The sequence below is a fragment of the Rousettus aegyptiacus genome, unplaced genomic scaffold, assembly GCF_014176215.1.
Source record: "Rousettus aegyptiacus isolate mRouAeg1 unplaced genomic scaffold, mRouAeg1.p scaffold_m13_p_5, whole genome shotgun sequence".
Lineage (NCBI taxonomy): Eukaryota > Metazoa > Chordata > Mammalia > Chiroptera > Pteropodidae > Rousettus > Rousettus aegyptiacus.
The window spans coordinates 103889034-103903556 of record NW_023416308.1 but is presented as its reverse complement, the minus strand read 5'-3'; the positions used below and the strand labels follow the sequence as shown (position 1 = coordinate 103903556).

At 38.1% G+C, this 14523-nt stretch overlaps 1 protein-coding gene and 1 pseudogene across 3 annotated transcripts in view; both read left to right on the top strand.

Annotated features, from left to right (window-relative positions):
* Nucleotides 1–14523, top strand: part of LRRC4C (leucine rich repeat containing 4C) — a 983333-nt gene that overhangs the window by 922307 nt on the left and 46503 nt on the right. The window lies entirely within an intron of this gene.
* On the top strand, nt 8473–8590 carry LOC118603187 (annotated as a pseudogene).

The window sequence follows — 14523 nt, the reverse complement described above, 5'->3', positions numbered from 1 at the left end:
TTGTGGCTTTGATTGGTAGATTATTAATTCACTCATTTATTCAAATGCCCATTAATTCATTCAACAAATCGTTGTTGAGCGTTACTATGCACAAGATCTTCAGGTCAAAGAGTCTAGAATAGTGAAGAAGAAACACCCAGGTCACCACCTTTCTAGAGGTTCTTTAAAAACAAAGAAATGAACAAGCAAAGTAAATACAGATTACAGGAAGTGCCACACAAGATATAAGTGGGCGGATGTGGTAACTGCCAATCGGGAGCAGTAGGGGGCAGGGGGTCTGTTTGCCATTGGGAGGGTGGAGAAGATTTCTACAAGGACAGTAAAGGATTGGGGACAATGAGCTATCAAGGGAAGAGGAAGAACATTCCAGGCTCCTAGGTGTTATAGTCTCAGACGCTCAAGCAACTGCTTCTAATGGTCCCCCTCCATCCTGACCCAAGACCTCAGATATTCAATTTTGTCTCAGTTACTTTCTATGTTACCTTGGGCAAGTGCCTTTACCTCTCACATGTGCTCTTTCTTTGTCTGAAACATGGGGAATAATAGAAGCTACAAGCTACATATTGTGGGTTATGTCAGTATAAAATGAAAAAAAAAAAAAAACTAGCATAATGCCTGTTACTTTGTAGGAGCTCAACAACTCTTAGATCTCGTCACTCTTTCCTTCCTGTTCTCTTCACCACGCTTTAATTCAAATTCCTGACTGGAGTATGAATTGCAACTCTTCCTAGATTGGAGTACTTTAAGAGGAGTAAGCTGGTGCCATGTTGATACTCTGCCTGAGAAAGGCTGAGGTTGGGGTCAGGTGATGATACAGAAGACTTAGGCTCTTGAAGTCAAACTTCGAGACCATTATAGACAATTGTCTACAATTTATATTAAGCCCTGGAGGCTAGAAATCCTGGTTTTCAGCCCTTTCGTCTTTCATCTTCTGGTAATTAAGTTCCAGGTGGCTCATGCTTGCTTGGGAAAGTGACAGTATTGAAAGAAAGACTTTTCATTTAGCAGCTTCTCAGCCTCCTTGTCGGATCCCCCTCTCCACCTCCACAAATCACTCTGACCCCCATAAGTGCCCACACTGTGTCCCATTGCTGTCCTCAGCTGGGTATCAACCAAGGTGTTAGCTGATAACAGATCCTTGCTGCTAGTTTCCCCAGTGAGGTTTTATACCTGTCATGCAGCTTGTTTAACACTCACTTTGCACACCTTATTTAAATGTTATTGTATGAAAGATTCTCTCCTGGGATGAATTGGAATTTGTAATAGGACATTCTGTAAAAAGAAGGCAACCTGTATGTATAAGCTGTCCTAATAGGGAGACAGTAAGATAATTTACTCTTTCATGAAAACAAACAAACAAACAAACTTCCCTTTATTCTGATTGAAGACTCTTGTCCATGAGATTATATATCCTCCCTCGGGTGATGATGCAGTTATCAGTTACCTGACCATTCTTGCCTCTTCTCATCTTCCGAGATAGAAAGGAAATGGGTGTGAGAGATGTGTGTGTGTGTGTGTGTGTGTGTGTGTGTGTGTGTCTGTCTGTCTAATGAACCTCAGACTTTAGCTGAGATCAACCTCTTTCTTAAAATCTGGATTAGAGTTCATGGACTCCACCATTCAGTACTCTTGGAAGCCCTTTCTAAGACTACCACAAATTCTTGTGGAGTTCACTTTTCTATACATCTTTTGGCTCCTTATTTCCAACCTGTGTGGTATTTCTTCATTCTCTACTATTTTTTCCTATGATTATTATTTTTTTTTCTTCTGGCATCAATCTAAATACTGACCACAAACCCTTCTGGATTCTCTTCTTTTTCCCTTAGTTTGTGTTAAGGAGTATCAAGAAGAAGGAGATACATTTGAAATCTCAATATTTATTATTATTCCTCTCACAGAGCCCCTCAGTCATTTCCACTTACAGAGGCCTCGGCTTCCTTCTTGATCCTATGAGTCAATTTAACTCTTATTACACACACATTTGCAATTTTTACTGTACCCAAGTAGTTTATCTTCTGATTCAGGACACTTTTGAGAGGACAGCAGGCTTATCTTAGAACTGTCCCAGGACAACTGGGGTGCAATGTCACCCAAATAGCATACACATAGCTGAGCACCCAGCTTAGCATCTGACTTTTGCCTCTGACTCTTATTGTTACTGATATGCTCTAGCTGTGGTCCAGTTTCTATCTTATTCTTAACTCTAAGCTCTTTGTCTTCTGTTAGTGATCTATATTACTGCTTGTTTCAGAACTCTCTAGCGTTTAACCCTTGACTCCTGCCAAAGACTTTGGCTTGCACTGCAGATACCCCAAATTCTATCCACTTTTAGAGTGATATCCAACCTCAGGCAGATCAACAAGTCTAACATCTAGCCCCAGATGGGGGATGGGAGGGTATAGGGAGAGGACTGGGAAGGGATACAAAGTAACATTGACCTTTGCTGAACATTTCTGTTTTCAAAATGTAAGCACTTGAAATAGCTTGTTTCTTTTTTTCTCTTGTTATCTCCCAACCTTTCAATGAACAAAAAATAAAAAAGCTGCACAGAGTTTTGGATTGGTTTTATAATGAGATCATTATCCTGGCTTGATCACATTGTGGAAGCCACTTTCCAGGCCATAAACTGCAATGTAGAACTGAAGGTCCTGAAAAAAACACACCTGAACAGTAGTGGGCCTCTCAGTAATGGACTCCACTCCCTACCTCCCTTGGTGGCAGGTGGTGTGAGGTAACTAATTATTACAAAAAGAGCATTCCAATCTGCCGACTCAGCTGTTTGATACATTTCTGTGGATGTGAGAAAAGAAAAAAATTTTTTGAAGGTCTTATTTTTTTCTTTCCTAAACAGGGACTCCATTGGTAATTTTATTATCGATAATTACGAAGGAAAAGGCATTCAAATGCAAAAATTAATGTCCAATTTGCCTTTTAATGGCCTGAAGCTAATCTGATGGCTGTTGCAATCCAATGAAAAGATAATTTTAAAAGAGGAAAAAAACCCACCTTGATTAAATTTCTTTTGCCTTTACTCAGTATGTGCATTCTTGCTTTTCCCTGGTTGTTGCCAAATTTGCAGAGTGCATTTAAAAAATAAATTAATATTTTCATGTTTTTTTCTTCCAATTGTAAAGCAGACATTCTTATTACTGGGTGGTCGTATGTAGTTGTTAAAAGCTCAAGATGTGAAAGTCTACCGCTTTGCAAATTTAACCTCTCTCTATCCCATTTTGCTCATCTATAAAATGAGAGTAATAATAATATCAACCTCCTAACTTTGTTGTGACAATTAACTGAGTTAAAACGTGTAAAGTTCTTAGAATGGTAAACGTTCAATAAATGTTAGCTACAAATAAAATTTCAGAGAACTGTGAACATACAGAGACAGAAAGATAAAAACAAATACATGAACAAACAATTCCACGCAGAGCTTAGCACACTGAACACTTTTCATTCTGGCTGTTTTGCATGCGTGTGTTAGTGTACCTGTATCATACTGTGAAGTGAACATGGCTGTGTATACCTTTTTTTTTTTTAGCTAAATATTGTCACTGAGCATTTTACATGCAACAAGGATTATTTTTTTTTATATTTCGGGGGAGGCATAAAATTTTAAAATACAAACTTTTATAAAAAACAATTTATTCTGTGGTATTTATTTTATATAATTATTCTAAGTAGGTGAGGCAATAAGCCTTAAGTTGAGAGGTTAAAAAGAGACAAATTTTCAATGAAATTGATTTTTTTTAACTTCTGTGTAACTTGAAATACCCAGAGGTACTATTTTTTTTTTTTTTCCTTCTCTGTTTTCTTCCTTTTGTTTTCTCTGGTGTTGAGGGCGGGGTGGTATGAGATCCAGGATGGATGGAGTGGTGAGGGGAAGAGAGCAATGTAGTTTGGGAAGATGGACATAATAATATCTGTCTCATAACAGTGTTATGAGGATTAAATTAAGTAAGACTGGCATTTAATGTGCTTAGCATAGTAAACATTTAATAAATTGTAATTAGTATTGTTATTACTAATAATTTTTACATATTGCTTTACAGAGTATATTTTAAGTACCTCCATATTAATAGGCAGAAATAAATTTAGGTATTTGAGTTTGCCTCATTCTGACTCAGCCCTTCTAATAAGAGAGAGGAAAATCCCAAAGAGTGGAATTTCCTAATGATTACACTTGCTGACATTAATGAATATTTTCAATCACTCTTATTTCTTGTATACTCCTTAAAGGAAGAAGAAGGAAAGGGATTGGCCACAGGAGGCTATGGAAAGCAGAATCTGAGTCCTGGGGTGGGCTGTGTGTAGGTACCAGTTCTGCTATACTTCTGTCCCTGATGGGGCAAAGCTCCATTTCCCTTCCTCCTCCTTCCTATTGCTCATTTGAATGCCTCCCTGACTTTCTCATCTTGCTCCCTATTAAGCTCTCTTCTCACGCTTGGCTAAGAATGGACCAAAAATGGATTTACTAATTATTCAATTACCCACATTATCTTGCTATGTTGCTATCAAACGAAGTTGAACTAGCCTAGCCCTCAGACCGTGTGTACTGAGATAACAAGTCCTGTTTCACTGAGCTGTCTATGACATCCAAGATTGTCATCTACATAAAAAAGTCTATCACAAAGCACGTGGCTTATATAGAATGTGAACCCTACACTGACCTTAGTTTCCCATGTTCATAGCTGACCTGAGAAATAGAGGCAAGCCCAAGAAAAGTTATATCAGAAAATTATTTGCAATATGCCTTCTCTTCAAGAGAAGTGTAGGTGAGGTGTAGAATTTTAACCTTAAACTCACTGGAGGAAAAGGAGGAAAAATTCACATTTTCTTTTCTTTCCTCTCTTTCTCTCCCCCTACCTCTTCTTTCTCTCGAGAAATAGTATAGGTAGTGTCATGTGCCACCCTCTCAAATTGGGAAAGGGAGGGAGGGAAGAAGGCCTTGTTTCTATACCAATATGAAGAGGAAGGATGGTGGTGGGAACATGACGAACCATCTTAGTTTGAGGCACAGAGAACATATTTTCCAGGTCGACCATGCTACAAAGAATGTTTAACAATTACCCAAAAGGCATTATCTTCCAGATTGATAGCATCAGCGCTACTGTTCCAGGCTATGGAGAGATAAAACTACTTGTCAAATATGTTTGGTACCTGCGATATGTCATGTAGCCCCTTCGTAGGAATATTAATTCAAGCGCGTGAACGAGCCTGGGAAAGAAATCCTACAGTAAAGAAATAGGCTAAGTTTTCTTTACCTACACAGGTAAAGCTTACTCCTTTCCTCTCCTATCTCCCTCCCTCCTTCCCTTCCTTCTTTCTTTTATAGCAAACCCATTTCTCTGTTTTACTAGTAAATGAGAGATCTTCGCTCTAGGCCTCCTTGCTGTTTCTATTATCCATCATCTCCTGGCCCTTGCAGCCCAATTGCTTTGCTCTTTAACTCACCTTTGCTTACTTATATGTGCATTACCCTACTGAAGATGTCCTGTTGGGCACACCATGGAAGGCAGAGAAGTGAATTAGACAGGCACATGCCATTGAGGCACATATAGTCTGAGACAAATAAGAAATATATACAATTTTGAAACATTCAAGGTGGAAAAGGAGAAAGCTCATTTGAGAATTATAGATAAAGGGCTATGAGGGTTCAGAAAAAGAAGATGTACACCTCTTATTTTTTTTAAGTGACTCCTAAAAACTTACTAAAGGGAGTGATGTAATTAAATTTTTCCGGTACAGGTATGCTGGTGTTATTGAAGGACTCCTGTTATTTGTTCAGAATAGAGTACTTTATAAAGCGACCGTTAAACCAGGAGTAAGTGCCTTTTGACAAGAGTTTCTATTGAGGGCTGTGCCCTTTCTCTCCCTCCCTCCCTTCCATCCTTCCGACTCTTCTGACTTCCCAGCTTTTGGCTGTTTTAATACTTCATTGTTGTTTTACTCTTTCCTTTCCCGTCTTCTTTCTTTTCCACCCTGTTCTCTTTCACACTTACTGCGATAAATATATCATCTTATTTACACCTTGAAAGTACACAGTGAGTTAGCTACTCTATATATGATTTTTAAAGGTGGGGAGCTTGGGGGAGGTCAGTGACTTGCCCGAGGCTACACAAGAAGCAGTGGTGGAAGCAGATGTCACACTTAAGCCCATCTGACGAATGTGAGTGCTTGAGCACAAAGCTCTTCAGATCTCAGGTGGTGTCACTGGGCTTTCTGTGCCGCCAGTGTCACAGTCAGAGGCATAATGCTGCCCACCCCCGACCTCATGCAGCTCTTTAGTTGCTGAAGCTGTAAGGTTAAAAACTTCAGAAAAATGCAAAGCATAAATGGCAGAATGTCATTTTCACTGAAAGATATACACTAGTATGTTTATGCTCTAGCAAATACACACACGCGCGCACACATACACACACGCACACAAACTATGTCGTAATGAATTCAGCGAAAGAAGTCACCGTTTGTGGTACAGTGACACATAAGGAAAAACTTCCGTAAGAGTCGAGGAAAGAGAAAATCAACAGTGGGATGAGATAAAATTGTGGGCTGGCTGTATTCTGATAGAAAACCATCCCCAGAAATGGGTTCTTTTATGTACTTGCTTCATGCTATTGATTTAGTTTATGACATATAGAAAAGATTTCTGGTTTATGTAGCCAGAATCCGTCCCACCCAACATGCGCTTCCTCTTAGTCTAGGCCAGAAGGTCTCAAAAGTTAAAGGACTGAGGCAGGAGATTTTAAAAAGGTGCTTTTCTGCTTCTAAACTAAAGGTGGAAATTGCTGAACAAATCATAAACTTAAGTTATTCATTGACATATTTTCAAACTAAAACAAAAATATTTCTTTAATCTTTCTTTCTGTGCATGTATGACTAGCTTTGTGTTATAATACATGATTTATAGTGGATTTTTTGGAAACTTTAAAAAATAATGCCTTGGCCAATTTGACAATTAGGTTATTTGGACCATAAATAAAAACTCAGGTTTTAGAAGTCAAATCCACTTTTACTTTAATCACTCTTTTAACATCTTTTTTCTTTCGGATTTTAGGTAATTGAAAATGGTTTGCTGTAATTATCTATTTAATTAGTTATAATTCATTTCTAAGATGTCATTCTTGATGAAAATGTGTCAAATAAGAGCTAAGAGATTGTGATACATCTATCTATCTAATCATCCATCATCCATCCAGCCATCTACCTATCATCTATTATGTTTGTACACACACATACACATACACACACACACACGGAGACAGAGATTTCCAACATTATTACTAAATGTCGCTAAAAAGACCAAAGTAGCCTTTTTCATTCTGCTGCTATATCTATAATATCTGAAACTTCATATTCTGAGGCTTTATGCTCTAGTTTTACCTGGCGGTACCTTGGAATCCTGTCTTCTCTCTGTTGCTAGTGTACCATATTTCCTCAGTGATCATTTACTGACATTTCCAGGGTACCTGCTGGATGTGCAGGTTCAGATCTTTGTGTCTCTGGCCCTGTACTTAAGCTGTGTTTGGTCTCCAGGGAGAAGCAGACAAAGTAAGATGTTGCTTACAGTACAACATAATAAGTTACAAGCAAGGCAGGCCAAGAAACTCATATTTTTTGAACACTTTCTTCCAGATGGGCAGTTTATAATTGTTATTTCATGTAATGGACACTATAACTCTAGGATGTAAATATTATTTTTACTTTTTTGATGTGAAAACTAAGCCTCAAGGAATTAATGTGTATTATGGAGGATTCAGAATGAAACTCAACTGCCAATACATTTAAATTAGTGTCATTCAAATAAGAGTTAAGAAAAGGATGGTTTTTCAAAGGCGTGAGTAGTTTGGTGAACCACAGGGTTGGTGCAGCAAATAAACCGGAACTAGTAAGAAGAAAGCTGGCACTACTTCTAAGCCTAGGGAGACAGTGTGAGGAAGAGCTTACTGGTACCCAGAGGGAAAGAGTCATACAAAGAAGGTCTCCTTGAGAGCAGTGATATGTGTTTGAAGGTCACAGGGAACTCAGCTGACCCCATAGAGAGGGAACCAGGGAGAATATGGCTTGCTTGCACACTCTTCCCTCCCTCTAATTTCTTGCCAGCATCTCACATTGGATGAAGCCCATCCAAATCTAAAGCACAAAGGAGCCCTTTGATTTGGTAGTTAGAAGCCCTTGTCCTCCAGGGTGGGGAGTGGGTCTGGAGGGGCAAACATAAAACATATATTTGCAGAAAGCCATACAGTAGTTTCAGATGTATTCTAGAACTTTTCTGGCTCACCTTTACCTTAAGCAGCACGTGGATAATACATTTGCTTTTGGTTCCCAGCAGCTGCAGTTTGCCACATTTCCTGGCATTGTACACCATTGTTTCTTCCTAGTCTTCCCTTGAGTCAGTGCTATGTTCTTTTCCCCCTTTTGCTCATCATTTCACAATGGCTCACTCAATCTACTTTTTAAAGATATCTAGCTAAGGTCTACGGCCATGCCACCCTGAACAAGCCCGATCCCGTCTGATCTCAGAAGCGGAGCAGGGTCAGGCCTGCTTAGTACTTGATGGGAGACCACCTACGAAGACCAGGTCCTGTAGGCGTAAAAAATAAAAAGAATAAGAGATTGTAAGCTGACAAGGTCTTTACAACCTATGAGGTCAACCAAGAGTTGCCTCTCCTTAAGATGCAATAAGATGACTTGATGTCCTATTTGACTCATGCTGTTTGTGATGTCAATAGTAAAATACTGAGTTATCAGTAAATAGAACCTCTTATGAGGATTACAACATTTTTCATAGCATCGATATCTAATAACCACCTTGCAAGCTTGGCAAGTCATATATGCCTTCTAATGTTTTATATTTACCCAAACTGGCATTCTTATTTAAATATCAAGCATTCAGTACAGTTCAACAACATCTACTATGTACCAGGCTTAATTCTAGACATGAATACTCAGAGTACATCAGTGGGGGAAAAAAATACAAAGATCTCTGTTCTTGTTAAGTGAGGGAAAATGGAAACAGATAACACATAGAAAGGAAAATAAATTATAGAGTATGGTTGAGGGAGATAAGTGCTTGCAAAAAGTAAGAGTGGAACTGGGTAAAGGAGAATAGTGGTAGGGAAAGATAAGGTATGAAATTTGAACAAGTCGCTTAGGGAGGACCTTATGAGAAAGTGACACTTAAGCGAAGACTAAAAAGAGGTGAAGAAGTGAGCTGCATAGATATTGGAGAAGATGGTTCTAAGCAGAGAGAATGGGCAGGAACATGCATGGTTCATTGATGGAGAACCAAGGAGTCCTGTGTGAGTGGAAGGGAAATAGTAGAGGGAGAATGTTGTAATTAAAAACAAGGAAGCTAAGACACAATGATGGGTCATTGGAAGGACTGTGGTTTCTACTGTAAGTGATATGGGCAGCTGGTGATGGGTTTTAGAGAGGGTCCTGATTTGACTAATGTTTTTAAGTAGGTATTCTCATTTTGCTGAGAACAGATGATAGCAGGAAAAAGATCGAAATTGGAAGACATATTAAATAATAAAGTATATGTTATTTAAAAAATATATTTTTAAAAGTAGAAGAATTAAGATTAGACATAGTTGTCTTTTAAAACTCAATCTAATCATGTCGTTTTCCCGCTCGATCATCATGTGCAGCTCTCTTTCACTATCTCTCAGTCATTGATCGATTCATTCATCTAGTTATTATAAAAGGTTACAAAATATCTACCATGTGCCAGATGCTGTGCTAGGTGCTGGCAATGAAACAGTGAATGAAAGACACCATCATGTGTACACTCAGTGAGCTTACATCGTAACAGGGAAGACAGTCCGAAAGCATCCAGGTTCCTGTGCTACATAATACCACTCAGTTTAATATGTTCATTATTCATATGCATCACTTGACATTCCAAAAACATGCCAAATCTGTACTTTAAAACTAGGTCAATTTGATCATACTCTTCTTACCTGAAATACTTTTGCCTCACCCCATCCTCCTTTCCCACCAGAGAACATCACATCTATTATTATATTGTAATCTTATTCTTTCTCAGACTCCCCAGACAGTGTATCTTTCCTGCTGGCATCATAGTTCATGTACCATATCTGTGTAAGCTGTGCGTGTGAGGGTCTTCATTAGTGCTCTGGGAGCTTCTGAAAGACAAAGCCTCTTGATTCATCACCTTTATGCCGTACAATCTAGTTCAGGGCGACTGAATTTATTTGTACAATGGTGACTGGGTGAGAGTTTTGGGGAGTTAAAAGTGAATTAAGTGACTAAGGGATGTGTTGGGGTAAATAAGAAGGAACACATAAAACAATTAGAGAGCAGAAGACACTATGTAATCAAGGGTTGAAATGCTGCAAACTGTGGCTCTGTGGGGAGGAGACCTTGTGTTCTGGAAGCTTTACATGAGGCCATCGTGCTTTGGGATTGGCTAGGTTCTTGGAGCTCATCAGGTACAACCTTTTGCATTTAGTATGTCTGTAGCAATAGTAAAGAGTCAGATCTGGGTATCCAGATGACAAGAAATCGCCATCACTCTGTAGAGGAAGAGTTTTTCTCAAATTCGAGACTGCCTTTTTGAGACAGTCTCTTCCATCCCCTCAAAGATCTGGCTCTGATCCTGATTTGCTTCCCTCATGGCCTGTCAGCTTGGGTTTGGACAGTGTTTTGTCTGGGCAAAAGAATTCAGCTATGACTTTGATTAAGTGGAGGGCTTCCCAGAAAGAAGCAGGACAAGATCTCTGGTTTTTGTTGTTCCCTGGGAAGCCTGGATGTTGACTTAAGAAAGCAAAATAACCATTCACCTCCTTTTACCAGGTTTACTATGAATTTTAAAATCATTTAAAGTATCTAGACACCATTCTGAATTTTTATTTAATAGTAAATTTAGTCATTAAGATTAAGGCTCTTGCACTGTGGGCAAACAGCATTGTGTACTTCAGCACAATCAAATCTTATGCAACTACTACTAATGCTTTATGGTGTTAGTACTCAAGGTGGGCAAGATATAATTCTTCAAAAGCTAATAAGCTAAAATTTCTTTTACCTGGAAATGGTTGGGACTAGGTGCGTTCATACAGTCTCTCTATATTCTATATCGTCAATCAATCCATCTCACTTTTTATAAAATCACTGAAGCAGGTTATAATAGAAGGAAAGGAGATTGAAGTTGAAAATTATAAATTTAGTGCCAACCCTATCCAAAAATAGCTATGTGACTTTAATCGAAGCATTTTATCTCAGTGCCTTCTACTTTGAAATGGAAAGATTACTTATGATTATTTGACCTGTCCTCTGGGAAAATCAAGTAAGCTAATGAGTTGGAAAATACTTTATAAACAATAATGTGATAAAAGTCCATTGGTTATTGTTATGACTCCTGTATATTTTCCTTTGTTTCTGTGAACAATATAGTCAGATGGTCAGCCTCTACACTGCTGTCGAGGTTATAGCATAGGAAGAAAATTTAAAAGACACACATGGGACTCTTCCTGTGGCTGATTCATAAAGATGGCTTTATGTAGAAAACAATTTAAAATCTTTCTCTCTCTCTCTCTCTCTCTCTCTCTCTCTCTCTCTCTCTGTCTCTCTCTCTCTCTCATACCCTGCCCCCCCACCCCCCACACACGACTGTTTGCAGCAATACTTCCTTCATTTTTATCATGAATTACAGATATCCTTATCCTAACAGACTCTGGTGACAATTTTGAGAAGAAAGACCTGTTTCTTTAGGATTCTAAGATAAATTGGTTGTTCTGGGATTAAATAATAACCTCAGGATATGGCTTCTACATGTTAAAGTGACTCCTAGTCTTTAATTTTATTTAAATCAACAAATCTTATGTTAGTAGTCAAGGCCAGCAGACATTAAATATAGGTCTACATTGTGCGCCTGCAATATTTTATTCATGTGTGAGTTGAATAATGGATTTTAGGTTTCTATTCCTCACACATTACAAGACATCAATCTTGTTGTCAGTACATTCTGTGACCCGAGAACTCTTAAAATAATGCAATCAACATTTATTATATTTTTACTATGTCACTCAGTGTGCTAACATCTTGCAAACATCATCTCTTAATCTTCTCATCAACACTTAAGCATAGGTAGTATTGTTTCTCATTTTTTTGGTGGGGAGTGTTTGAGGAAACTGAAGCTTAGAAAGGAATACCCCTTGTACAAGGTCATGCAGTTTGTAATTAAGGGAGCCTGAATTTTAGGGTTCTCTGACTCCAATACCTACACTTTAAATTATAGGACCTCAGTGCCTCCCAAATGAATGAGAGGTAACATATATCGTCAATGTTAGTATCTACCGTGTGCCTTGGTTTAGAAATACTGTGATCAAATTTCCCATCAACAATTGACCCAAACCATGATACATCTATGGTGAGAGTGAGAGAAAGTATTTTCTATTTTTACTAGGTTTCCACTTCAAAAGATCCTTTGCTTTTCTCCTGTTCCTATGGTCCAAAGGTTTTGGTTCCATAATAACTTACAGACTTGTATAGACGGAGTCACACAATTGATTGTACTCCTGAGAAGGACTGGGTTTAAAGGATGCTTAGAGTAGAAAAGCAAACAGATAAGCAATATGACAACTACCAATATGATTGTAGGTATTCCTTATTGTCTTTAAAGCGTTATCATTGTTTCTCTTCAAGTCAACAGCTTATTAATTTATTGCATATCTATTGGGCATTAAGTCTGACAGACTCTATCCTAGAACCAAGTGATACGACACATAACCAGATGTGCATGACCCCTGCCCCTCCTGGAGTACGCCCTCTAATGTTGAAAACAGGCAATAACAGTAAGCCAAATAAGTCATTGCAGTTGTGACAAGCGTTACAAAGAAAATGCCAACATAATGGCTGCCTTAACAAAATACCACAAACTGGATGACTTAAAACAACGGAAATTTTTTTTTCATAGTTCTGGAGGCTAGGAGTCTGAAGCCAGGGTGTAGGCAGAGCCATGCTCTCTCTGACCGTTCTGAGGACAAATCCTTTCTTGCCTCCTCTGTCTCTACTGCTTCATGGCCATCATCAGTGCCGCTTGGCTTTTAGATGCATTGCTCCAGCCATATGGCTTTCTCCTCCCTGTGTGTCTTCACATAATCATTTCTCCGTGAGTTTCTCTCTCTGTCCAGATTTCCCCTTTTTGCAAGGATACCAGTCATTTCATATTAGGGCCCACTCTACTGACCTAATTTTAAATGGATTACCTCTGTAAAGTCTCTATTTTCCAAGTAAGAGTCCCCCTTGGTTTCCTTTCCTATTTCTGGGAAGTCATTTCCATACTCCTAAAGTTCCCATTCTTGAATGTAGTATATATGACATAAAAATGTCAATAACATATGAAAATAACTACTACTAACAGGAGCTTATAATGGGTTAAACACAATGCATTGTCTCATTTAATTAGTAAATCTAGCAAAAAACAAAAAACAAATAAACCAAAAAAACGGTACTCTATCCAAGAGTCTCTAGACGATTCTAATTATTACTAGAATTTCTATTTGTATGTGTTTTCCTGCTTCTCTAAGTTTTAGTATCTCAATCTTTTAAAGCTAAGTTTACTGCTAAACTTCTGAGTGATTTTATTTCATGCATTAAGTAAATAATATTAATATGCAGAAAGGATAAAACTAACTGTAGAAATCAATTTCTGATCAAGTTTGATTGTCTGTTAAAATAATTACCAAACTCTACAAAACGATATAAAAATTAATCTCTAAAAGTAGTACTAGAATAAATTTTTCCATTTGTTTAATGGCTATTACAGATAGTCTTTTTTTTTTTTTTTTTTTAAGGATAAAATATTGTTAGATATCTTAACTGAAAAGCCTAATTCATCTTTTCCCAAAATAAGTTTTGGGGAGCAAATACAAATATAAATGTTCCGGATAAAGGGAACCTTGGTCCACTTTCTCACTACATGTTATATGCCTCCCTCACCTTGGAAAAGTTTAGAGTTTGTTAGCATGTAAAAGGCTCTGAGAAGTCCTGAAAGGAGTCTGCTTTACTTTCACACATAGTCCCGAAATGTTTGTAATCACAGACATCCTCTTTAGATCAGACTTAATGCATGGTGAACAAAAATGCTTTCATTTTATTTCTTGCTTATGTGTTTGGAAAGATAAAGTGAGCTTGACATTTCCAGAGGCAGAAGTGTAAATTCACAGGTAAACTCCCAACTCCCACTTGGTGGCCAGTTAGAATGTCTCTTTTCTCATACCTTGGATTTTTAATTTCATAGTAACAAAAAGTCCTTGCAGTAGACCTTGAATTTCCATAGCATCCGTCTAACCTTAGAGATATTAACATAGCTTTTGTTTGCACTCAGGAGATATTTCTGGAACATCTTCCGTTTTCTATCTCACTTTTTCTTTCATTCTCTTTTCCTTTACCTTCTGGTTATTTCCATTTTGTTTCTTCTTTCTTCCTCTCTTAATGTAGCTTCACTGTGAGGTCTATGTCCCTTTAGTTCACTGTGCCATGAGTAGCTTACTCTCACCA